At 37.7% G+C, this 25,240-nt stretch overlaps 1 protein-coding gene and 4 long non-coding RNA genes across 5 annotated transcripts in view; 2 read left to right on the top strand and 3 right to left on the bottom strand.

Annotated features, from left to right (window-relative positions):
- Positions 1-25,240, bottom strand: part of LOC143736164 (CD276 antigen homolog) — a 686,062-nt gene that overhangs the window by 135,677 nt on the left and 525,145 nt on the right. The window lies entirely within an intron of this gene.
- The window catches only part of LOC143736182 (uncharacterized), a 100,090-nt gene that overhangs the window by 29,610 nt on the left and 45,240 nt on the right, over positions 1-25,240 (bottom strand). The window lies entirely within an intron of this gene.
- LOC143736186 (uncharacterized) lies at positions 8,910-10,003 on the top strand. The gene is made up of 4 exons (XR_013203386.1): positions 8,910-8,983; positions 9,088-9,162; positions 9,625-9,681; positions 9,921-10,003. It is a non-coding gene; the product is annotated as an uncharacterized LOC143736186 (long non-coding RNA).
- Positions 10,295-18,784, top strand: LOC143736173 (uncharacterized). Its single transcript, XR_013203370.1, has 4 exons — positions 10,295-10,428; positions 15,843-16,002; positions 17,648-17,751; positions 18,709-18,784. It is a non-coding gene; the product is annotated as an uncharacterized LOC143736173 (long non-coding RNA).
- LOC143736175 (uncharacterized) lies at positions 20,186-21,383 on the bottom strand. The gene is made up of 4 exons (XR_013203371.1): positions 21,211-21,383; positions 21,014-21,122; positions 20,606-20,676; positions 20,186-20,433 (listed from the first exon to the last, which is right to left on the bottom strand). It is a non-coding gene; the product is annotated as an uncharacterized LOC143736175 (long non-coding RNA).

Raw genomic sequence — 25,240 nt, 5'->3', positions numbered from 1 at the left:
CATTTTTGCATTGCACGTTCCTCACATGCATGAGAAATATATCTAGTATCTAGAAAGGTAGAAATGTCTAGCCTAGTTTTAAACGAAACAATTCAAAACAAAAATAAATAGGCTATACTCTCAGATTATGTAATCCGTATGAAATGAGCATTTCTCTCCGCGCGTTCACTACTGCGAAGATGGCAAATCCAACTTCATCTTTGTAGCCAACACTGTCACAGAAAACACATTATGGATGGGTGGAGGTGGTGGTTGTCACCCCGTGCCACCCACACGCTCACTAAATAACCTATCTTATTAATTGCTCGATATCTGAAGCTAAGAAAATGTAGTCGAGTTACGAGTATTGGTTGTAGAAAAGATGTATTAATTGAAATCAGCCATCCCCACCCAAAAGTGTATACACGTAGCCTAACTACTTAAAAAGGTACTTAAACAATATTTCATAAACCACAATGTGATGTTTAAATATTCAATTTACTCACTTGACTTTGACATGTTCTGTGACTGACAGTTTGTTCTCCTGCACCATTCCTGGATGACAGGCAGCTGTAAAACAGTGAGAGATCTTGTGGCAGTACGCTAGAGGCTGACGCGACGAGCCACGAGACGCGCTCCTTCACGGGCAAAAAGAGCTTATAAAATTATTAGATATGATGACAAAAAGGTAAATAAGAGTAGGATTGCACTGTCTGTGTGTTTTCGTGTATCAATCTGAGTGTCTGGTAGATGAAAACAGTGAGAGAGCTGGTGGCTGGTGATGTAAGAGCCAGGATCGAGACGCGCTTCATCACGGGCAAAAAGAGCAAATAAAATATAAGATAAGGTGAGGAAATGGGTAAATAAGAGTAGGATTGCACTGTCTGTGTGTTTTCGTGTATCAATCTGAGTGTCTGGTAGATGAAAACAGTGAGAGATCATGTGGCTGGTGGCTAGCGCCGCTTAAAGGTATTGTAGGTAGAAATCCACAAAAATACTTTTTGTCCAAATTTGTTTAAACTGTCTTTATATATCAATGCATAATTAAAATGTAAGTACTCTGGAAAAGAAATTATAAAAATCAAGTGTCTGTAGTCCTCTCAGGACTGCAATAAACACAGCTCATTATTCCATTAACTCCCACCCCTCCCTTCTCGGCTCCTTCCAAAGCCACGCCCCCAAAACACATGAACGCGCGATCCCGGCCGTTCGCTCAGCTGGAAGAGTCGGACGCGTTTACCAGCTGTACCAGATGTAGTGACATCATGTCAGAATCACAAGTAATAAAATAACTAACTTTATCAGTATGAATATAAACAATTAACATGGCTGTTAGTACTCACTATCCAGCTCGCATATCGATACTGGTAAAGTTTAAAATATTTGACTAGCTCATAACGGAATCAAACTCAATATAAGGCAAAGCTATAAATAGCTTCATTGATACACGTTTGCCGTTACTATCAGTTAAACTGCGATGAAGGTGAATTTTTAAGATTCATAACATAAGATTGTTTACAGATAAACTGAGTAACATACACTCAAACACCTTCTCACAACTGCATTGCAGACCCAAGATAATATAACACACACACACAACATATATTGTATAGCACATACAGATACAACATAAAGACATAGGTAAACATATGTAGAGCATATAACAACAAACCAAACGTGAAAAAACGGAGCAGGTAGAGTTCACGGTGAAAATAGGAACAAAGTTAAGGCAGAGGGTAAAGCTAGGTATAAAAATAGATCCCCTAAACTTTTTAACCTAAAGTTAGATTCGGCGAAATTAAATAAAACAGCTTTCGACTGCAGATAGGCCTATTGCTTATTTATCGTCTCAACCCTGGCTCACTAACAGTAACGTTATACTAGTCGACACCAAAGTTACACTGTCATAGCTAAGCAAGTACCGTTAGTTATGCTACGTAACGTTAGGTAGCTATATTAGGTAGCTACGTGTGCTAATGATACATGCTTCATGAAAAAATAAATGCTATCAAAATGAAAACAGCAAGATTACCTGTCCAGCAGAAATAAAGCCATCATGGAGTCACTTTTCAGCCCCTTGAGATCACTCAGTAGTAGCCGACGCTGGAAAGCCACGCCGATATTGACTCTCGTATGATTTCTTTATTTATCCAAAGACTTTTTGTTCATAGCCTTTTCAAATACTGTCTTCCTTTTTTTAACTTGTCTGACTTCGCTGCCTCTACAGTATATGCAGGTAACGTTACTGAGAATTTTGACTGTTCTTTCTCTGCCATAATTGTTTGTTATTACTAGCTTCCGTGCCTCTTCAAACGGGTGCGCGCATTTGGGCTCCTCCTGTATCAGCAGAGGTGGTATCCATGGTAGCGAGGGAGAGTGACAGTCGCCCCAGCCAATCATTTCTTTCTTCCCGAATGGAATAATGAGCTGTGTTTATTACAGTCCTGAGAGAACTACAGACACTCGATTTTTATAATTTATTTTCCAGAGTACTTACATTTTAATTATGCATTGATATATAAAGACAGTTTGAAAAAAATTGGAAAAAGTATTTTTGGGGATTTCTACCTACAATACCTTTAATAGAGCCACGAGCGCACTCCCATATACGGATAAAAAGAGCGAACAAAATATAAGATAAGGTGAGAAAATGGGTAAATAAGATCTGTATTGCACTGTCTGTGTGCTCTCCTGTATCATTAGGAGTGTCTGATAGGTGTAAACAGTGAGAGATCTTGTGGCTGGCGCGAGGCTTAATAGAGCCAGGAGCGCACTCCCATATACGGATAAAAAGAGCGAATAAAATATAAGATAAGGTGAGAAATGGGTAAATAAGATCTGTATTGCACTGTCTGTGTGTTCTTGTGTATCTTTAGGAGTGTCTGATAGGTGTAAACAGTGAGAGATCGTGTGGCTGGGCTTAATAGAGCCACGAGCGCACTCCCATATACGGATAAAAACAGCGAATAAAATATAAGATAAGGTGAGAAATGGGTAAATAAGATCTGTATTGCACTGTCTGTGTGCTCTTGTGTATCTTTAGGAGTGTCTGATAGGTGTAAACAGTGAGAGATCGTGTGGCTGGGCTTAATAGAGCCACGAGCGCACTCCCATATACGGATAAAAACAGCGAATAAAATATAAGATAAGGTGAGAAATGGGTAAATAAGATCTGTATTGCACTGTCTGTGTGCTCTTATCATTAGGAGTGTCTGATAGGTGTAAACAGTGAGAGATCGTGTGGCTGGCGCGAGGCTTAATAGAGCCAGGAGCGCACTCCCATATACGGATAAAAAGAGCGAATAAAATATAAGATCAGATGAGAAATAGGTAAATAAGATCTGTTTTGCACTGTCTGTGTGCTCTCCTGTATCATTAGGAGTGTCTGATAGGTGTAAACAGTGAGAGATCGCGTGGCTGGTGTGGCTGGCGCAAGGCTTAATAGAGCCACGAGCGCACTCCCATATACGGATAAAAAGAGCGAATAAAATATAAGATCAGATGAGAAATAGGTAAATAAGATCTGTATTGCACTGTCTGTGGGTTTGTCTTGTATATTAAAACAGTGAGAGATTTTGAGGCAGGCGCAAGCCTCACGAGACTGGTGCTCAGGATTAAAAAAAGCTGGTAGTAGTTGTAAGTCAGGCGAAAAGCGTTTGGTTAATGGTGAATATTGACCTATTGTTTGTACCGTTCTGGCTCCCGCTGGCTTCAGGGGATATGCGCTGCATTTGGTTTAAAAACATATATTACATATTGTGTTAGTTCAAGTGGCAGGCGCATATATATATACGTGACTGGTCGAGTGGCGGGCGCATATATCCGTGACTGGTCGAGTGGTGGGCGCATATATCCGTGACTGGTCGAGTGGTGGGCGCATATATCCGTGACTGGTCGAGTGGTGGGCGCATATATCCGTGACTGGTCGAGTGGCCGGCGCATATATCCGTGACTGGTCGAGTGGCGGGCGCATATATCCGTGACTGGTCGAGTGGCAGGCGCATATATCCGTGACTGGTCGAGTGGCGGGCGCATATATCCGTGACTGGTCGAGTGGCAGGCGCATATATCCGTGACTGGTCGAGTGGCGGGCGCATATATCTGTGACTGGTCGAGTGGCAGGCGCATATATCCGTGACTGGTCGAGTGGCAGGCGCATATATCCGTGACTGGTCGAGTGGCGGGCGCATATATCTGTGACTGGTCGAGTGGCAGCTCCCCCTGCCACGCAAAGATTTTACCCCTACTGCATCCTATTCTACCAGCATTTCTTAGGTAAAGTACTTTTTTCTTAACTGAGTTAGGTACATTACTTTTAAAACATACAAACTCCATACAAAGGTAAATAACACTTAAAACTTTGAAGAAAGTAAATAATAAAATCTAATTCGAGCATATAACTCAGAGTAAGATAAATAAGATAAATAACTGCCGATTTCACCTATAATGAACATTTTTAATTGTCACAAAATTGATTAACTGTGTTTTCCAGTAAATGTACCACTACTTTTCACATAAACAGTAGTTTTCCGGTTTTTCCCCCACTGTCCACTATAGTCGCTATAATTAAATACCGTTAAATGCCGTTAAGTCTGTGTGACGTCATTTGGGATAATAGAGAAAATCCGCTCACATTGAAATGAACTTTTTCGTTTCATCAGTCATGTCTATGATGTTATCGTTACTTTAAAATAAATAAAATATACAATTATTAATAATACTACGGTATCTTTACTTTGTATGGAAAGCGCGTTGTCTCACAGGCTTGGCTGCGAGCGCATATGAGCTGGTGGTGAGCGAGAGACCTTGTAAAGATGAGATCAGATCTACCAATGAAATTGGCCATCCGTCTGTCTGTCATATTATTAATACCACTACATTTAATAATATTTACAAATATTGTTTTATTAATAACAATAATTATTATATTTTATTTCAATCATTAACTGTTAACAGTGTTAGCCTATTAGTATTACTACTACTTCTACTATTAATAATAAACTCAAATAATAAAATAAGTTATTATTAGTATTATTAATACTATTCATAATTATAATAATAATATTTTATTATTACTGTTAACAGTATTAAAAATAATAATACTAATTAATAGTAGTATTTTCAAGAAAGAAAATGTATTTTACTGACTTAATATGGATTCTTATTTGTTAGTGGGTTGTAAAGTATAATCAGATCAAGAGCCTTTATTAACTTTTGGAATTTATACCATTAAAATAATTATTCTCTTCTCTTTTTTTCAGTATATATTGCAGTCTGATAATTGTAAGTGATAAATCTAGCAGTCATCCTGATTAGTCAAAAATCATTGCCGAAATTGAATGCATTTTAATTCGTACATATATATCTCTCATATTTAGACATGTGTGTCATTTCCTTGTGTGTCAACAGCAGCTAACTACACCCCAAAGGCTCTTTTAAGAGCCCTAGCACAGAGCGACTTTGTCTTTGTAAGTATACGTTTTGAATGCCTACCAGATACATTCTTAGTATTTAAAAGTTATAAGTCAGATGTTGGCCTGCAGACTCATATAGATTTCATGATTCAATTTGATTCACAAGCTCTTGCAGTTTCTGATCTCTTTTTCGATTCATGATACCAATGCATTTACCTAAACCAACCCAATGATTATGTTTTTTTAATTTATTAGATTTTTACAACGTTTTCAAGTGCCTCCTCCATTGAGTTTATTTTCTTGCCATCTTTTATTTCAAGGTAAGTAATATTCTTTAGCTTCACTTCAAGCTTCGTTTATTATTTTTATTTTTTATGTAGTCATCTAAGACTTTTAAGTAACTTCATGTGTTTTTAATGATGTGTTACCATTTGCACAGTGAATTTTAAACAGTAATCAAAATAATTCAATCAAAAATAAGTGAGATTTGTTGTTAGAAACAGAGGCACATTCAGACATTACACTAAAATATTTACAGGCTTAACAATGAGTGAGGACAAAATAGAACGTTCAAGGCAATATCTAAGATCCTGGAGAGCAACTAAACGTGTTCTTCAAAAGATATCTACACAAAATAACACTGAATTGGACAGTCTGGAAGAGTCCGAAACAGTCACAGAAGGTCAATGGGATGCAGGTGATACCTTAGGTTCCACGGAGAACACAATGAACCTTTCATCTCCAATGTCCTCTGAAGCATCCTGGCCTTCAGAAGAAACTGACTGGGTGGATGACTTAGAGGAAGTCATGGACATTGCAGAAAAAAATGATGGTACATCTGACCAGGAAGACAGCATGGCAAGCTTATCCCTGACAACAGACCTGGCATCCTGGGCTTCTCAGTTCGAAGTAAAGAACAATGCTGTTGACCATCTGTTGAAAATTCTTCAGAAACATGGCCACACTAATCTTCCATCCTCTGCTCGTACTCTGCTCAAAACACCAAGGAAAATAACCACAATGTAGAAATGTGGCATTGAGTATTTGCATTACCCACTGCGTCAACAGTTGCTGGACAAACTGTATAAGTACCCTGTTGAAGAGATCCTGGACCATGACACAATTAATCTGTCATTCAACGTTGACGGCCTGCCATTGTTCAAGAGCTCAAGTAAAATTCTGTGGCCTGTGCTCTGTGCTGTCCACCTCAAGCCCATCATCGTTTTTCCAGCAGCTTTAACCTGCGGAAACAAGAAACCCACCGATCTGACTTTCCTAGATGATGTTATTGCAGACCTCAATGATCTGATGTCTCATGGCCTTCAGTATAAGGAGAGAAATTTCAATATTAATGTTCTCTGCATTGTGTGTGATGCTCCAGCAAAAGCCTTTACACGAGGAACAAAGCTGTGCTCTGGGTACTATGGATGTGACAAATGTGACCAGAAAGGTGAATGGTTTAATAAGGTAACATTTCCAGCCACAGAAAACCTCACTTTGCGCACAGATGATTCATTTAGGAGCCAAGTTCAGCCTGAGCATCACAATGCCAATACTCCACTCACCCAGCTGCCCATTGATATGGTCAAAAGCTTCCCAATCGACTACATGCATCAGGCATGCTTGGGGGTGATGAAGAGGCTTCTTGTCAGTTGGACCCGTGGAGAAAGAAGAGTCAGGCTCTCCACCACCCAAAAACAAGAAGTCAGCTCTAGGTTGCTTCAGCTTAGGAGTCAAATTCCTTCCATTTTTGCTCGCACCCCTCGAGGCCTGGATGAGCTAGAGAGATGGAAGGCAACAGAATTCCGTCAATTCATGCTGTACACAGGCAAGCTTGTGCTGAAAGGAATTCTTGGGCATGACATGTACCTACATTTCTTAGCATTCAGTGTGGCAATGTGCATTTTAGTTTCCCCAACACTGGTCAAAAAGCACTCAGAATATGCAAGAAGCTTGCTCAGCTACTTTGTCAGCAGAGGACGAGAGCTCTATGGAAATGATTTCATAGTGTACAACATCCACTCAATGCTCCACATCACTGATGATGCTGTGCAATTTAATGGTCTGGACAACTGCAGTGCATTTAAATTCGAAACGTACCTGCATACAATCAAGAAGATGGTACGAAGTGGAACACACCCTCTTTGCCAAATTGCCAACAGGATTGAGGAAAGACGTGACTCCACAATTAAAAACAACAAAGACAGACAAACAAAAAAGAGCAAGGATAGAGCATTCATCCTAGACAATGACAATGGCTGCGAGATCACCAACGATGAGGAGAAAGATGGACATGTTCTTTGCAGAATTTATCATAGTCCTGCACCATTGTTCATTGAGCCCTGCCACTCATTTCTTCTGGGGGTGTACAACTTCAGTAAAAAACAAACGACAATGAGGTGGATCTCCAAAAATCTAATTGAACAGAGAGCAATCAAGATCGAAAATGGAGACACAGTGACATTCATGGCCATCTTACACCAGCAGTGAATCTTCTATAACAATGTAGGAGAACTTTAATGCATAGTCTTTGAGATTTGATAAGCAAAATGTTTTGGCAAATTACTGACCTTCCTCATCCCTTCCTCAGTATGTATGTCATCGTTGAATTCATGGAGGAGTCGACGGTTGGCATTGTAGCCCAGTGCTGGACACACAGGGAAAATGGGGTACAAGAAAAATTCATAACCTTCCACATCAACAATATAAAATACATAAATATAAAAATTAAGAAATGTATAAATATTTTAACAATGTCTCTGACTTCACTGGACGCATGCTAGCAACAATACAGCTACTGGCCACCTACAAACCCCACTAAAAGGGCAAAAAAAGAAGACATTCCTGATAAACAAAATTGGATTTCCAGGAAAATCCGCGTATTGGCAAATACTGGTAATGTTTAATTTATTTGAGGATACTTAACTTTAATTATCTGATTGTACATTATGATTATATTTTAATTGTTTTACCATTGGCTTTATATTTTCAGACAATTTTGCAAAGGCCCTCAAGTGGTGCAAAGCAGCAGAATACCATTCTGCTGTGGAGAGTGATGTTGACACCTACACAAAAAGGCCACAAAAAAACCTGCCCGGTATGATGACAGCAGCGATGGTATGCATTACTTTCAGTCTTTGAGTATTGTATAGTCCATTAAGATCTTCTGATAGTGAAACAGGAAAAAACAGGTCATTATCAACTTCCAAAGAATACATTGCTAACTGCACATTAATAATGTGTGATCTATTTAGATGAGACACCACTGAGGGCGACCCCAAGAAAAAGAAAGCATCAAGGTACCATTGTAAATACCAATCAACAAATGGCAATTTAAATTCAGGTTAAAGTAAATTAACATTTTGCATGCTATTTAGATGGACCATTTCCTAAAAAAAAACCATCAATTGTTGAGAAAAGGCCAGACAAAGGTATAAGTATATTTGTATGCTCTTTTTAAACAACTAAATAAATTATTTAAAATTAATGTTTACAATGAAAATTTCCCCCCTGAAACATATTTGTTATTTTACATTTCTTTGATACAGCAACAGAGGCTACACTTCCCATCCCACCCCAACATAAACCAAGTACATTAGTACAAACACAACAAACAGTATAGTACCATGAGTACATAACATATATTTTCTGCAATTAAATGTACTTCTTTTTTGTCTTTGTATACTCAAAATAGAAAAAGTCAAAGAGTCTTCCCAGAATGCAACCTATGACCATTCAGATCCCAGTCCATCACATGATTTATCTAAAGGTAGAATTGAATAAATTATTTAACTCTATGGGGTGAATTCAGTAAGAATTAATTGTGCCCACTGATATTTTTGTGTACACTGTCTGTGCTGGTTTATAGCCAAATTGACAAAAGAACTATGCAAATCGGGCAATGGAAATTATTATCGGATAAATTACTGCTGCCATGATCTATACAAAAACTTCCTTTTAATAATTTTCACAATAAATGTATTATTTCAATTTTTTTAAGAATAATTTGTCAGATATATAAATGTTATACTTGTTGTACAGACAAGAATGACAATGACTTGATTTAAATACTCAGATTGCAACTGCTTAAAACATTATACTGGTGCCTACTAAGACAGGTTTTTGTAGTAAAATATCACAGGCAAAAGTGGCACATCCATTTAGTGGATTCGTCTAAATATGATGTTTTTCAAGGTTCAAGTTGACAACTGTGTTTTTATAATGCTTGCAGATCTTGATGAATCACCCATATTTAATTCTGTGTCTGTGGCAGAATATATTACTGAAGGTAAAATTTAATTTGTATTGAACGTCTGTAAACTTTATTTGAATACATTTTAGATTGAATTGAAAGTAACTGATGTTAGAAGTTAGATGAGGCAATGATAATAACATTGCGTATGCAACAAAATAACATTGTTAAATAGGTCATATCATGAGGAATCAAATTGTCCATACAAGATACGTTTTCCCACACAGGATAATTCAAAGTGAGTGCTTGTTGTATAACATTACATCATTTTTTAGAGGAGAGACAAACATCTGCAAGGGCTGACCACACAAAGACCCAACGACCCAATGACCCAACAAAGAGTGAGCTTAAAGGTACATTTTAAAGGGCCTAAGAAACAAATGCATCGAATGTAAATTATAAAAAGAAAAAGAGCACATATTGATACTGAGTTCTTCCTTTAGATAGCGTTTTAAGTGAATTATGGTGTAAAGTTCATTTTTCCTCTAATTGGACAAGTTTATGATGTTTGTACTGTAGTTAATTATATAATACACTATATTACTGTACTTTTTGGTTCACCAAGTGTGTAACTGGTGCTCTCTAATTGTAGAAAAACTGGAGGTTCTGCTACGAAAAGTAGACAGCCTGGCAGCCACCCAGAGAGAAATACTCATCCTACTGAGGAAACGCCAGGGTCATCAGAGAGCGGAAGACATCCTGGAGCTCAATATTGCTCAGAGCAAAGAGGAGCTTGAGGCCCTTGACCACCGTCTTAAAGACTCTGATTTCAGAAAGAGAGTGGTGAGTATTTTGGTTATTTCCGGGGCGCATGAAATTACCTTGATATTTTTTAAAAACTGTGTATAATATATGTATTTAAATATGATTTAACAATTACAAAAACAAATTCATGGGTTATGTCATTATTGTTTTTTTAGCACTAATTTACAAGCAATGGAAAGTTGCATTAATATTATTTCAATTATTTTTATTAGTCATATTTATTTAAAAAATATTTAATGAATTCCTCCTCATTCCTAATAAATAAAATCTATAAATCAGTGATACAATTCTATAGTATGTATTTGTGACCGATCACGGAAAGTAGGGACACAAGTCGGTTTTGGGGCATTTTGAGTTATTCACAGATTCTGAAAGTGTAGTCTCAAAGCTTTCCAACGATGTTTAACACATGGAAATCTGATAATATTTGGAGATGTTGTGGCCATTTGAAGGTAGGCACACAAAAAAGCTAAAAGGGGAGAAAACAGCCTCAAAAGATTGTGCAGTTCTCACCTCTCTCTGCTGCTGGGAGTGACAATAGGGCTCATTTACATCTCATTTAGATAAGCCATACCCCCTGTAAAGCTCCCCCCTGTAAAGCTGTAAAGCACAGGGGGGAGCAAAAAGGTCAGGAAAATGTGCCATCAAAGAAAAAAAAAGTTTGCAAACAGGTAATAAATAAATGTCTCTTAGCATCTACCGATAAAACTGTATAGGCAACTCTTATGTACACTGAATAAAAAATAAGATAAACTCTAGAGAATGTTAAAATCAGAAACAGGATGTGCTATGTGATTATATATATATATATATATATATATATATATATATATATATATATGCTGGGCAGTAGCTAATATTAAGAAATATGTTGTGCTTTTACTTTTAAAAATGTTGGTAACGTTACAGTTAATGCTTACAAACATTGAAGATTTTGAATACAGAAGTTACATTTGTAATGGTGTATTTTCATTAAGATGTGGTATTATTATTTGTGCAGTAGCTAAGATTAATTACTGCATAAATTAATTAAGATTATTAAGTAATAAATTCATTTTAAGACAGCATGGAATAGATTGTAGAATATGCTGTTAGCTATAATTTGGATGGTATAGTACCATGAGCCACAATTAAAGTCTTGTGACACTCATGGCAGGCGTTATTGTTGTTGTTGTCGAGTTTCTGCGCGCCGATTGCTTTGGGCCGGGCCTAGTCAAAGTCCAGGGCTGTTTTTTAGTCCCCGTCCGTCCCTACATACAGTATAGGAGTATGCATCAGAATAGATTTTATTGCCATTGTCAATGAAAGGTTTTACAGACTAGCAATTTTCTTCGGTGTACTCATGCAACATGAAACACAAACTTTTGCTAATGATAAAAAATAAGCAATAAACTGGTTGATTGATATATTCTTTTTTTATTTTCCATAAGCAAATCAATCAAACATTGTTTAGAGTGCTTTTCATACAAGAATGTAAAACTAAATTCAGGTGGTTGGTTGATAAAGTGACATTGCAGGTGTTGTAAACAAGAAAAAAGGTCTTTGTGACACAGTCCAAAGAAATTACATTCGCATCCTCTTCTGTGGACTCTTCTGTGTTGTGACCCTTGGCGCTGGGCATGTGATGTCTCTTGCCTCGTCAGCACAGAATGGCCTGATTTTTTCATATAGATAGTTCTGCCTGTCAATTTTCAGTCCAGGTGGGGCCAGGACAGGAAGACCGTCGACAGGGGGCAGATCTGCTCCGTCGCGCAGTAGCTGATATTCGACAGGTTGTGCATCACGGTGACTTTTTGCAAGCACCACACCTGGTCTCTTGGCTTCAAAGCTGTGACAGAAAAAGCACATAAGACATTTTAAACATGGCAAAGTATTTTCTTATAAAAAAACTGTCATGTGTATGTTGTTGCTATGTTATATTGTATGTACACAATGTGAAAGTTTCAATTACCTGAAGTGCTGATAACTCTTGATCTGTGGGAGTCTACGGAAGTGGCGAGTCAGATGCTGCTGCCAGTCGAAGGTCTGGACTAAAACTTTGCCCTCTGCCGTTCCAACAAGCTGTGGGATATTGAGGCGACTCACAGGAGAGCTGTTTTCCACAACCTGATGACAAAAAAGAGAAGAGAGGAAGAAAAAAAAAATCTTCAGTTAAATGTTTCATTGAAGCAGAACAGAAAACAGCACTGAAGTCATTAAAGCAAAGTAAAGTTAAAGTACCTCAGCGATGTCTGCCAAAGTGTTGACTCTTGTCTTCATGTAGGCTTGCTTGATGAGTCCAAAGCCACAGTCAGGGGAAAACTTGGTGTGGCCAGCAATAAGGAAGTGGATTTCAATTTTATCGTGAAGCTTGTGTCCAACCCGCCAGGCAAGGTACCAGAGCATGAAGTTGTTCTTGTTCTGCCCACTGCAGTTGTCACAATGAAGATCCACCTCTGTTTCTCCAACTCCAAAGTTGCAGAAGAAATGATGCATGTAGCTGATGACTTCATTGCTTCCCTTAGTAGATGACATGCCTTCATCAATCAGGTAATTCACCTGTTTCTGCAGCCCTTCACATGAAACACCAAATAGGCCACATTTCCGTGGGGTCAGGAAGTACATTGGTCCTGGCTGGAGAGGGTTTGAGGGAAAGTGTAACTGTAGGAGACAGAGGGAGAGAGGGAACTTGGATTAGATTAAATTAAATTTGCATCTATTCATAATTGTCTAATAAAGATAAACCTTACTATATTGATGCTATTCTGCATTTGCACTATTTATTCTCATGCACCAAATCGCCCTTTAAGGGACATTAATGAAGTAAAGTGAAGTAAATGTGTGTGAAATATTACCTGCTGAGCAAAATCAAAACTGTAATGCATCCTAATCTTCTTGCTTGCTGGTAGGGATGGTCCAAAAGACAGGTTAGAGCCAGAGCAAATCTTTCTGCAGGCAGCAGTCATGTCGTTGTACACAGCCCTCTCTTTCTGCACAAGGGAAAGATGATCTTGTTGCTTCTTTACTGCTTCAGACTTTCTATCATCTGGGAGGTTTGCACTTCGTATCAGCTGCTCGTTATTGCTTTGGCACTGCCAGCAGAGATCTGTGCGTGGCCGGCAACTTTTGATGTGTGGGAGAAGTCGGTTCCACAGTGCTTTGAAGCTGGTTTTACAAACTGCACGCTCACCTGAAAAACAGATATTGCTTATGGTTAATTGTATTGTAATTGCTAATAGTGCTCCGCATTATTTCACTTTATAAGCACTCAATTTTAAATCAATGTTTACACATACCAAGCTCCTTAGCAGACTTCACGTAGAGACGCCACACCGAGGCCTTGGACACATGAGTTGGCAGCAACTTCACATGCCAATCCTTATGCCCAGGCTGTCGGCCAGGCAGCATGATGGCATTGTCTTCTGCATAGTTTTTTATGAAGTCCACAACTCTGTTGATATCCTCAGGGCTGATGAACCTGGCTGGTGGACGTGGCAGTGAGTGCTTCTTCCTCAAACGTGGTCTTGCCCCATTCTCCTCATAGTGTTTGACTATATCTGCCAATGCTGAAAAAAGGGGGGAAAAAAGAAAAAACGTTTAACATCATGGTCTTGCTAACAGGCATCTTGTCACCTATATCAAAATGTATTGTACAAATTATAGGTACTTTTACTTTACTGAAGTAAATTTTATGATGAATACTTTTTACTTTTACTTACTTTAGAGCTTGTATCTGTACTTCCTGGTTTAGTCTTGTTTTAGTCCTGGTTTAGACCTCACAGTTAGTGGTTAGACCTGGTTCGAGTCAAAGGATTAAAAAAATCCTGTACATTAAACTCTTCATAAATACTTTTACTTTTGACTTATAATGCACATTTTACGGCTACGTATACTTTATACTTTTACTTAAGTAGGAATTTAATCTGATACATTTACGATTACGTTAGTAAATCCTTGGTAAGAATATTAAGTAGTACTTCCTCCACCACTGGCTAAAATTATTAGCATCACAATCAATTCAAGAATGCTAACAGGCAGGTTTACCTGGGATAAGTTAAGTCATTAACACCAGTCAATTCAAGCAATTGAAGCATTATTCAAATTAATAGCAGAAGCTCACATTACCATCTTAAAGCTCATTATAGTAATGGGGGTTTTGGCAAGTGATATGGTGCTAACGATTAGCAGCTAACGTTACAACTAAAACGACAGTCCTGAGCTAGCTAAAAACAATAGGTAGGTATTGGAAGGTCTAAACATGGACTAAACATGAGCTGAACTTAGAATGAACTTAAAACGACAAACTTTGATGTTTATGGAAACTCACCCCATAAGAAACAGAAAAGTATTCTTGCAGATCTCGTTGCCTCCAATGAAATAAGTCGTTCGGGCACACTTTCTCTTTGTCGGGGTCTTCTTTGTGGATGTAACCATCTCCGAAGTTTGCACTGTGCGTCTGTTTGCCTCTAAATGTCCAATAATTCGCATGTCCTGCCACTCTTTTTCCGCAGCTAAAGAATCCAGCCGTATGTTGTACATAATGTCTGGAGAAAGCTTCTGGCTACAAGACTGTCTCCCATGCAGAGAGTTCTCTTTTCTCCTCGTGTAACATTTACAGTCAAAGTTACGGATTTTCCCCATTTCTCTATCTATATCCCCATCAAATGTTACTATCGATATAGCCTCTGATATCTTACGGTCCAACTCGTCTGACGCCAGTCCGATACATTCTTCCTCGTCTTCATCTTCGCTCAGTTGTAGATTAGGGATATTATTCAGTCTTATCATGCCACTTTCATCGTCGCTCAGATCGTCTTCAGAATCAGTGAACGCTTGTTCATAAGCATCCGGCTTGTCGAAGAAGTACTTCAAAACATTTTCATTGTAACGGCCACGGTTCAGCTCGTCTGCGACATTCTTTGCGGCGTCCATCTTCATTGAATTTTGATATCAGATAGAGCCGGCTAGAGCGCTGCATAATTAAGTAGCCACGCTGTTGGGGGGCGGGGGCAAAAGCGCCGGCGGCTATTCAGTATGGAAATACACACAGACAATGACACGCCCCTACTGCATGCTAGAATCTCCGAAAAACAAGCCGATTTCAACCTCAAAATGTATGCTTTTGAATATACCAATACTGTTATCTCAAACATGGAGAGGCTTCTTCATGATCTCAACTAACAGATTCTGCAAAAAAGCGGAAATCACCAATTTTGGAAAAAAACGCTTGTTTCTCATTTTGCTCGCAAGTTGTGCTGCCGACTTGTGTCACTGCTTTCCGTGACGGGTCACATTTCTGTAGCAAATATGCACAATTTATTTATTAATATATACAATTATGTAAGTTTCTACTTTTACATATTCACCAACTGAATTGTGACAGTGAGAAATGAACAATGACTATGAGTTTGTTGACTGTACTAACCTGCATGCCAAACCATGACGTTTCACAGATTCACCATCTCAGCCTTATTGGTGGGGCAAATCCAGGGGATTGTGTGAGGAGAGTGATGCGGGCAGTAGCGACAAACATCGTGTGGAGCCACTTCAGTTTGAAGGGGAAAAGGGAGAAATTGCCTCTGATTGACACAACTCTGTGTAAAGTCATCAAATGTGAGTATAAAAATAAAATATAACATTGTAAAAAATGAACATTTCTTTTCATCTCTGGAAACATTTACTTGGCCTCATGTCATTCAAAACTGTATTTCTTTCTTGCATATAACAAGGGATGCTTTGCAGAATGTTAAGCCATTTAAAAGTATAAAATCACTGTGCACTTTTTTTGTGTTAAAAATATGAGCATCATATATCTTTAGTGTATCAGAAAGAAAGAAAAAAATTGTTTTAAGGACATGGAGTCAAGTAAATAATAATCAGGGCTTCACAATAAGTACTGCCCGATGGCCCGACGCTCGGGACAGTTGACGGAACTGCTGCAGGGGTATAATATATATATAGGTAAGCAATAAGTACGAGAGGCTGTGCTGTATCGTGAATAAGTCACGTCTGAAGGGTGTTGTTTGGCGACGCGAAGCGGAGTAACCCCTTCAGCCATAACTAATTCACGATACAGCACTTGCCTCGAGTGCCTTATTGCTTTTATAAAACAGTTGCCACACAATACAAATAGTAAAGCCGAAAAATATGTATCTATGCAACTTTCATGAAGTAAAATCACCAAAAGCCTTCCTTCCGTAGGAAAAAATAGTGAGAGATCGAGAAAGCGAGTGTAGCTGCATTTACAGTAGACATAGCATTTTCCTTCAGGTTTTCCTATATCCATAATAAAAAAAAACATTTTTTCCCCGTTTGCTGCTATATCTTGTCCTTTTCACTATTAATTGGTTTTGCCTATCATGTCAGTGTGTCTTCCTTCTCCGTGATCACAAGTTTGAGTCCTTTCAATATAAAAGGTGTCTTTACTGAATGAATCAGCTTTTTGAACAAATCAAACATTTGTAATCATTAAGTCTGATAATAACTTTTGTAAGTGAAATACCTTAACTTAAAATTAGGGATGCACCGATACCGATACCAGTATCGGTATCGGGCCCGATACCAAGCTCATGTACTTGTACTCGTACTCGTAAAAATACCCCGATACCAAAGACCGATACCTCACGTATATCCTTAGCTTATATTTCTTAATTCTTATGAGCACTCTTCCTGCAGTTATAGTGTTGCTAGATTTAATAGTACACTCTAATATTTCACTTTACACTTTCGGCTGTGATTACATTGTTACTCAGTGTTATGTTAAACATTTGTTCTGTGATTTCTTTGGCACTTTATGACAAATTTGATTGTCTTGTTGTCTGTGATTTCTTTAGAACTTTGACAACTTTGTGACAGGCAGGTAAAAATTACATTCATTATGTCCTTGGTTTTGCCCTTTGGAGGTTATTGGACACTGTGAAATTTGGGCTTTGAAAATTTGTGATAAGCACAATAAGAATGATTTATTTTTTTAAGTTTATTTAAGTTGTTGAAAATAAAGATGCTGATTTGTTCATTAGTCTCATTGTGTTGTTCTTAGAAAATTGCCACATAAAACGAGAAAACCCACCAGTACAACAGGCATCGGTATCGGTATCGGCGAGTACCAGGAAAAAAATATCGGTACTCGTACTCGACCCTTAAAAAGTGGAATCGGTGCATCCCTACTTAAAATGATAGTATTATATTGATAAAGTGAATTTTGAGCACATAAATAAATGGTACTTACATAATATTCATGATTTCTGTTGTGTTACAGATGCTGTTATGAAATGCAAGTCTGATCTGGGAGAGAAGGCTGTAGAGTGCTACATTGCAGAGACACTGAAACATGTGCCAGCCCAACTGAAAAAACATGTTCAGGTATTGATGTTGAATATAGGAAAATAGGGGGAACAAAGGCAAAATATTACATATTAATCAGACAATGGTTCGATTTGATTGAAACAATGGAGGGCAAAACCTGCAAAAACAATACATATTTAAACACGCAAATAAATATATAAATAAATCCACAAAATTTAAATGTGCGAGAAAAAAACAACAAAAAAACGAATGATTGGGGAAATTGTAAAACGGAAAGTTTTCTTGAACACAAATAAATCAACATGCACGTCAAAAGTTACACAAGTTGCATAGTACTTGCATGAATAGTAAATTTCCATATCAAAGAAATAATCAACTCACTCTGTACTGACGAACACAATCTGGATCTCAAAGAGTGCCTATTCAGCCTATTTCTCCCCTAAACCTTGTTAAACCCAACGCACGGGTCGGGTGATGCAAAACACACACTGCTAACCGCAATTTTTGAAACTGTAACTCTCGCGAGACTTACTCTCATTCATTTTTTATCGACATAACATCTCGTTATTAGGAGAAAAATGTCGCTTTACCTTTCATTTTAAACCCTGATTGCCACAAGATCTTATGTGACAGGAGTTGCATCTTTTTCTCACAAGATGTTATGAAAAGGACCTACTTAAAAGGAAATTCTAAATCTTTCATTTTTGCTTTTTCCAATCGATATTATTTATCAGGACTATAAAAACAAATAAAAAATAACAACAATAAAATGTGTATAGTTACATTACCGGTCTGTAAACTTTATTTCTCCAAAAATGTCCGTTAACATCTGTTTTAAATAGAACTTAAGAGCTTTATTTTAAGCTAACGTTAATTTAAGCCCAAAACACAATTTCCACGTTAGTCAACATTTTCACAGCATGTATCACTGCTTTCGTCACCCTGGATAGCTCCCATTAAAGGTTACAATGAAAACGACTAACCAGTTGTTTTGTTGTTGTGCTGTTTCTTTAGGTTCGACTGCCAGTACCTGCAGAATTGGAGTAGTTCGCTTCTACATTCCTCGAAGTGTTCCCGTCTTCTTTGTTCAAACAAATTATAATATGTTATCATTAATTAAATTGTTAATGTGTACTGATGTTTTCTAAATAAATGAGCTGAATTTACCTAATTTTGAGTATGCATTCATCATTCAGCAGATTTAAATAGTCTTTAAATGAGGTTTGGCAAATGAGGACACAAACTGTCCGCCTTGAAAATGACATATTTTAGTACCAGCACAGGACGTTGTCACAACGTCGTGCTTACTAACTGGTAACGTCACAAAGTTACGTTAGGCTTGTTCGACTTGAACCGGTGTTCTGTCGATCTGTCCTACCTTGTCAGTTTTTCCTACTGTAGCGCAAAATTATAGCCATATCTATCGGTTCATCCTACCACATCGTAAAATCCTACTGCACGTTTCTGCTTCGCGTCTGTGACTACATAAAATATTTCAGTGTAACTTTGCCGAATATTCTTATTAGGCCATGGTACGGTGATTTTACAGTGCAAAGTAACGTTACCTCATCAGATTGTCCTATGAAATAAATGGGTAGGATGATTTTACAGTGCAAAATACCTCATCAGATTGTCCTACCAGTATGAAATAAACGGGTAGGATGATTTTACAGTGCAAAATACCTCATCAGATTGTCTTACCAGTATGAAATAAATGGGTAGGATGATTTTACAGTGCAAAATACCTCATCAGATTGTCCTACCAGTATGAAATAAACGGGAAGGATGATTTTACAGTGCAAAATACCTCATCAGATTGTCCTACCAGTATGAAATAAACGGGTAGGATGATTTTACAGTGCAAAATACCTCATCAGATTGTCTTACCAATATGAAATAAATGGGTAGGATGATTTTACAGTGCAAAATACCTCATCAGATTGTCCTACCAGTATGAAATAAACGGGTAGGATGATTTTACAGTGCAAAATACCTCATCAGATTGTCTTACCAGTATGAAATAAACGGGTAGGATGATTTTACAGTGCAAAATACCTCATCAGATTGTCCTACCAGTATGAAATAAACGGGTAGGATGATTTTACAGTGCAAAATACCTCATCAGATTGTCCTACCAGTATGAAATAAACGGGTAGGATGATTTTACAGTGCAAAATACCTCATCAGATTGTCTTACCAGTATGAAATAAACGGGTAGGATGATTTTACAGTGCAAAATACCTCATCAGATTGTCCTACCAGTATGAAATAAACGGGTAGGATGATTTTACAGCGCAAAATACCTCATCAGATTGTCCTGGAAAAATAAACAGATAGGATGATTGATTTGACAGTCTAAGTTTTTAATCTGTATAGTCCCTGGACAGATGTTACAAATTTACTCTAAACCAGATAATAATGTAAATTGAAATAAGATTAGTTATTGAGATAATTTATAATCAAGCAGATAGAATATATACAGAAAGGAGATTATTAATCAAATTCATTTCAAAATTCAAAATCATGCAACACAGAGGCACAATACAAAACAAGTAAAACAATAAGTTATTAATATAAATATGAACTAAGACCACACTGTGCTGCAGACTGTTATCAATGCAAATGATAAAGGGACATACACTCAAACTATACTACACACTTTTTGCACATAAACACATTTAGGCTACTGAAGTTGCAACATTTAAAATGTGCCCATCTATTGCAGCTCTCACACTGTACCTGAAAATAAAAGAGATGAATATATATGTAAATTAGTACATTTAAAACAATATAGAATCTGAAAACATGAAAAGAAAAATTACCTTTTCATTTAAATAACAAAATTCTACAAAAAAACATGGCACATAAAGTTAAACTATTGCTTTTTGGGTGTGTGCATTATAAGTTGTACCATTTCAATCATGCTTTCGTTGGGGTCGTCTTCCAGCATGCTGCAAAGCACACAGTACTCCTCTGCATTACCTATACATTTGTTAACATTAAAAAAAGATTAATATGAATTCATTGGACAATCATATCATAGTGTACTAAATGTCAACATAAACGCCATGAAAAAAATTCTCAGACCTGTTCTGAAATTACATTAAATCAAATCATTCTTGCATTACTTTTTGCATCCTTCAAGTTATTTTCTACTCTGAAAAATGTATTTAATCAAGTAAGAATATCCAAATATACAGAGGGGATAGAGAAGAAAATTATAGAGTGAAGATAGCATCTACAGAGGTGTACTACATGACACACTGTACATTACAATACATACACTACTACGGTATTACAGAATTAAAACAGCACTCACCTCGACATCCAAGAAGTGTGCAGGCTACTTTCATGCGTGCTGAGCTGACCGCTTCAGGCATAGTCTGAACATTGCTGATCGTTCCTGTCAGCAGGTATTGTTCAGCAAACTGAAACATTAATTGACAGATGACTTAATTAAATTCATTATAACATATCCAGACCTGAAGCCACTCTTGAAAATATATGAACACATACATTCAATACCAATACTCCACAACTGCTGGAATCCATCTGCAGGTCGTGCTTCAGGGTCCGTAATTGCCACTGGGCTGTTTGCTCATCACATCTCAGTTTTAAAAAATTCCTAGATGTCGTCGAGACATTTGTACTGTTTAGAATCGAATAGCATAAAAAAAAAAAAAAAGATGAAACAGTTCTAAAAAGGTTACCTCCAGTTCCGCAGAATTTTTATGAATGAAAACAGCTGTCACTTTAAGACCTGCCGCTGCTGAGAGAGATGCGATCTCACACGCCTCACACTCTTTACGATCATTTGATACTTTATTTAATTAATTTAAGACTGATCTTATGAGGACACTCGACAAAACGGACATTTTGACATAATTGTGTGTGTTTATATTTTACACCAAACAATCAAATCATATGCCCCGCCCATATCTAGCCTTATGTTTTCATGAAAAATGCTAATATGATCAATGGTGCTAGCTGGCTTTGTATGAATGTGCCCGTAAACAGTTCTCATTACTGCTATATATCTTTGTATAATAAAAATTAACATAAATAGAGAAAAACTTACCTCAGATGAAGAAGTTCTCACGCAAGTAGTAAAATATTATGGGCGTGTTGTTCAGCGTGACAAAAATGACGCAAAATTGATGTGCGCATGCGCAGTAAGCCTTGGTAGGACAATCTGACGGGTAGGATGGAATGTCAGGACACCGGCGCTGCACAGACCGATCGGTTGATGACATCAAAGTACCGCGAGAGCGATTAGAGAGCAGACGGCTCCTTATGCTTTTGAATCGCTCTCGGGTACTTTGATGTCATCAACCGATCGGTCTGCGCAGCGCCGGTTCAAGTCGAACAAGCCTCTCGTCACAACGTCGTGCTTACTAACTGGTAACGTCACAAAGTTACGTTGTAGCAACGTATCTGGGAATTTCACTTTTCCGGTTGCCACGACGTAACTAATTACGTCGCCACGACGAAAGTTTGGTCACCAGATTACGTTGCAGTTAAGTAACAGTTACGTATTTGTGTTAGCTGGGAGGTAGTCTCGGGTTCGATACCCCAGTGCGCACCCGGGTCCACATGTTCACATTAGCGATTTTTCATGCGAACCGTGCCCAGTTCCGAACTAAACTGCCAGTGTGAAAGGGTCATCAGTTTCAAGAGAGCGCCGCGCAGACAAATATACTGTGAGTGATGCTGCGGAGTGAGAGGGAAAACCTGGAGTGGATTGGCCGAATCAGCGAAATGCTTTGAGCGGAGCGGTGGTGGTGGGGAAGAGGGGCACCTCAGTCGATGAGGGCAGAGGTGTCAAGTCTAGGTTCAGAAAGTAAAATTCCTCCTCAGTATTTTGTTCAAATCACCTGGATTTGATCATTAGCACAGTTTTTCAGCTAGGAGATAGAACTATGAAATCTTTGTGAAATCAGCTGTGAGAAAAATTGCCATGCTCGCTAACTTCCCTCTGTCTCGTTCACTCGGATGTATGTCATTGCTTACGTTGCATGAGTGCCCACTACTGGCGGAACCTTTGCCTAGGCTGATTTGAAACGTGCCCTTGATCACTTAGAATCCACTACGGCGTTGATTTTTATTTGTTTCCCTTACAAAATTGTTTAATGCAGCATTCTGTATAGGTGTGTTTGAGTTGTTTTATTTTTTATTTTATTTTTATAATTACATTTTTTTTCGATTGCTAAACGATAGTGAGCACAACTGGAGCTACATGTGCAAAACTCTAACTACAGTCTGCACTACCAACAGTCACCTGAGCTAAACAGTTCACATCACCTGCAAAACTCATTCCAAGCAACACAACTCTTAACACATGCTCAAAACAGGCTCAGTGCAGCCAAACACTACACAACCCTCACTGAGATAACACACACTGTCACTCAGAACACACTGAGAGGAAAAACACTAGCATCAAACACCAATTATAGAAAATACAAACTTTTCATCTTTACAGTTTGAACAATTTCAGTGACTTCATACAAAGATATATTTTCTTTAAAGAAAAGAGTGACATTCTTTCACATGATTTATATAAATTTTTAGAACATAACAATTCTTTAAAGGTAAATGAAAATTAGCAGTTTGCTTCAATAGTCTGTACTAATTTACGGAATTACAGTAATGAGAAAAAAAAGGTAGAAACTAAAAGTACATATTGTAATTCGAACAAATAACAAACAAGACCTGTTTATCCTTTCAGCTGAAATTGCAGTCAGCAGTGTTTGAAAGGCACAAGGCTGAAATCTATTCTGTTTTGAATGTGTGGCTCACAGTTTTGACAGCAGTGTGTTAGCATTTGAACAAAGTGCTGTAAATCTACAGTGTTGTGCAGGTTGTGGTAAAAGTCATGGGATAAGTGTGTAGAGTTTTGAAAACTGTGTTCAAGCAATGAAAAACGAACTAGAGTTTGGTCCACATGAACTGCTGCTGTGCAGACTTTAGTTAGAGTTTTGCACATGTAGCTCCAGTTGTGCTCACTGTCGTTCGATGAAATCTGAGTGATTTCTGTCCCTCCCTTGACAGCTACGCAACAACCACTGTGACTCTTCAAAAAGTTCAAAAGAGATCGTAAAATTAATTTAACAACATGAGGGTGAGTAAATACTGACAGAATTTTCATTTTTGGGTGAACTATCCCTTTAAGTATCCAAATACAGCATCACTGTATACAGTATTTCAAAGATTTGGTTCAGGTGTTTATCCAGTAGAGGGCGCCACACAACACAACAGTGAGAAAAACACTAAATGACTCCTTCCTGTTCACTGTATTTCTATATCTTTAGTTCTGAGCATAACCTACACTGTATTTTGTTATATCTATGCTTAAAACAAAGAAGAATGACTTCATTATAGTAGTATATTCTCAGAAAAGTCATAACAGCTTAAACAGTTTGGATTCTTAGTTGAAGATCGTACCTTGAATTTATATTCGTCTTTTATCTTCTTGAAAACATGACTCAAATATGGTATGTTTGATATTCAAGATGGCAAGGAGCACATTTTCATCTTTCCCAGAAAAATATGTACATAGAGGTTAACATGATTTCGCCAAGCAGGAAGTTTCCTGAATCAACATCCTTGTTGGTCCTGGAAAAACATCCTTATCAACCAATCAAATTTTAGGGTTGTGTTTAGAGCTACTGTTAGATTTCAGCTTGGGTTAAAGTTAGGGGATTGAACACCATCTTTATCAACCACTAATTGTCCACTGATTTGAGGTCTAGTTTATGGTTTGTGTGAGGTGTGGTTCTGGTTCGACTGGAATGTTGTTTCAGGATCAACAAAGATCTGAGCTGTGGGAAATCCACGTTTAGGGCCGGATGAGGGCCGGATCTGGGCCGACACTATGTTACTGTCGGGGAGGAACTAAACAAACAAAAAATAAAACAATGTACAGGCATTCCAGGTGTGCAGAATGCATCATACATTTGTTCCTACTGAAATTTCTTGTTGGATTTTACTTTTTGTGAATAATAAAAAGGTCTGACTGTTGTGCAGATGAAGACACAATCTACTAATTTTGTGGAGTGTGTATCTGTAACAACTTGTATAGAAGATCTCAACTTTGAGCCCCATGTTTCATCTTTAAGAAAAACAAATTGACTGATGTGAGTCCGACTTGGTGAATGAAATGCAGTTCTAATTTGAACATAATTATTAAATAACACATAAAGAAAACAAAATAGATTTAATACTAGTAAACACAACATGAAGAAAGAACACTTGTGGTACAGAATTGTCAAGACAGCAACATACTGACCGACTCATTTGTCCTTTAGCAAACAATGTTCCTTTTTTAGTGTCTCATTCTGTTATACAATTGAAATGCATGTTCTGTTATATTATCATGGGGTGATAGTAATAGGATGAGGGACGGAGGAGCGAGGAGACGAGGTGGGATATTGAGAAGCATCCATGGTGTTTTTGTTTTCTGTGTGGATTTAATAAAGACTGTTTTTATCTACACCTTTTGTTGTTGCGCTTAATGCAACAACAAACCATGATAAAATGCAGTGCAAAT

The sequence above is a fragment of the Siphateles boraxobius genome, unplaced genomic scaffold (genome assembly GCF_051911475.1).
Source record: "Siphateles boraxobius isolate OS27281-9 unplaced genomic scaffold, OSU_SipBor_1 13, whole genome shotgun sequence".
Classification (NCBI taxonomy): Eukaryota; Metazoa; Chordata; class Actinopteri; order Cypriniformes; family Leuciscidae; genus Siphateles; species Siphateles boraxobius.
This window is presented reverse-complemented; position numbering and strand designations above follow the sequence as displayed.